We start from the raw sequence: 2,812 nt of genomic DNA, 5'->3' as shown, positions 1-2,812 counted from the left end.
CACTCTAAGTCAGCAGCTATTCCTACTGTTAGTCACAATGAAAACATTCTTAAGCACTTCAAGATCAAGCTACAACATAGGCATTAGACTTGTCAATTTGCTAGAAGATAGAGGAATTCGCCAATACTATCAATTCCTAAGGCCTTGATCGCCAATCATATATTACCAATAAAAAAACATGCTAGGCAGTAGCTAATGAAATCATAGTCTAGATGATACACTACTACAATTGCCATTAAGGTCGACACAAACATGATTCATATAAGGAGTTCATGGAAGGTAAGTTTATATAGGTCAATACTATTCAAACTATCATGAATTGACCCGTATTGTGTTTATTACATATAATTCATCCTCATATTTCGTTATAGGCAGCATCTATAGGCATTAACCATGATCATTTCATATAACAACTAAACTATCGGCAAGATTTCAAGTTACAACTACATAGACTAGAAGAACCTAGATTAATTCAAGCCAAGCCTTCTTTATTTTGATCATACAAGATTTATATCCACAATTCAACCATGGTATTAACCTAAAACAGTAGCTACAAGAACCACAGCTTAATCGAAATCCACTTTAGATTATTAAGAAGCCAATGTTATAGTGAATCATGTAAAACTAAGCTAAACATGTTCAAATCTTCATACATTGATCCTCCTGGATCCAATATACACAATTCAACATTAATTCACGTAAAGAACAGTAGATATAGGAGATTCAATGTAATAGAATCATAATTCAATCGATAACAAGTCAAGATCACAAAGCCCATGCAAGGCTAAATCAATTTGAGGAAGGACCATGTGTTCATCATGCAATTGGAGTGAAATCACGTTCAAACCACTGTATTAACTTCAATTAATCATGATTTAATCATTCAAAACATTTTTAGAAAGAACTCATGGCTAGATTGAACAAGACAGTGTTTGATCATTTTTTCTCTTTTGAAATCTTTGAGAATGGATCTTTAGATGAAAACATAACTAGAGATGAAGATCACCATACCTTTGTATCGCTTACAACCTCTAAAAATTGATGATTCATCCATAGCACCAACAGTGGAGGCTTGAAGGGAAATATTTTTGGAGGGAAAGGCTTCAATCGTGTGAGAGGATTCTAGAATGGGGTGATCACGTTTTTGATAACTTATATACACCCAAAATTAGATAAATAAACCTATTAGGGTCAGGTTAGGACGTGGGGTGAATTTCCCATTTACCCCTTTAATGAAACAGACGCAGCCTAAAACTTACAGTGCACCAAAGACGGAGGCAATGACGAGGCATCATGCTGTCGACGGTCCGTGCCTAGCTTCCACCGCCTGGCACTTAGCCATATTCCTGTGTGACCTGCCCCATCAAGTGCCAGTCGATGAGACTTTCTCGGTGGGCCGTTGGGGGACGAACGATCCGTCGTTGGGTCCGTCAATGGACACTGCCCAGGCAGTGTCTTCGACAACCTTGGGTCCTTCTTTTGGGGCCCTTTATAAGTCGTACCCGGATGTTTCTAATGTGATTATAACCTTTAAAAAGTTTTATACCTTCCACATAAATTCATCCAAAACAAACACATACAATACATCCAAAAAGGCCAAGCCCCATCAAGACACACGTTGAACATCTTAAGGGCTATAGTTTGAACGCCTTGGATGTTCTTGGTTGTTTGACCTCCAGACTTTTCGAAACATCATATACCATCATTAAGAATAATTATAAATCATTTAGAGTCTTCAAAAGATCATGAAACACAAATATAAGCATGCCTAGACACAAGAGCCACATAGGTGACTAGTCGTCAAACGTTTTGGTCTTCCCTTGACGTTCAACTTCCAAATCACTTCAAACTTTACACACTTACTATAATCCATATTATAAGTAATTTTAGGACCTTAGAACCTTAAGACGAACATGTTAGGATCCAGACACACTATCTCATTTTGGGGTCTTACAAATAGGCAATAACTGACATAGACTATGCTAGCAAAGCATAGAATCAGGAGTTGTAACCTACTCTGATGGTGGGTTTTATACTTGCCAATGGTAGAACTTGGATACATCCTATGTAGGGACATGGTTCGGCAATATGAAGGGCTTACTTTGTACTCTATCCTCATCCTTTAACTAGTGTCAGTTCCCTTACCATACTCACTCGGTGCTAGACTTTGTTCTCATAGAGTAATTTACAATAAAGGATCAAACGAAGGGGTTCCATATCAAGTTCATAACCCCACACGTTCACCCTACCAAAGAGGTCCTCTAGGGCTACCTTACAATGGCGACAAAGAAAGCTTATCATAAATTTCCTAAGGATGATATGATGTCATTCCAGCCAATCAAAGTTTAGTCCATCATTCATTACAAGAAGGATACCGTTACGACTTTCGACTTCAAGGTTCATAACCTTACCAATAGTTGTAAGGTTTCACATAAAGACCCTCTTAACATCAGTCAAGGTCAAATGTCATTCATACATTCAAGACTAAGAGGCTTTAGAATCCTAAGTCAAGACATCACATATTCATATTCATAAATGTATCAAGTAAGGGACACAAGTATACCACACAAGACACACCATACTCTAAGTATAAACTTTAGCATGTCATTTTAGAAGCACATAGGCACAACCAACATCATATTTAGGTCATCCTATCCACTACTATGAAATAATCAATATAACCATTATGGACTCATATAATAAAGTAGGAAAAATCATGTATCAACGCTAAGACTACACACATAAGGACATAGTCATAGTCTAACATGATCAAGAAAAATACATACTTTCACATTACTAACATGTAGGTATA

This window comes from Solanum pennellii, chromosome 6 (assembly GCF_001406875.1).
Source record: "Solanum pennellii chromosome 6, SPENNV200".
Classification (NCBI taxonomy): domain Eukaryota; kingdom Viridiplantae; phylum Streptophyta; class Magnoliopsida; order Solanales; family Solanaceae; genus Solanum; species Solanum pennellii.
The sequence above is the reverse complement of the archived record's forward strand: the minus strand, read 5'-3'. Positions refer to the sequence as shown.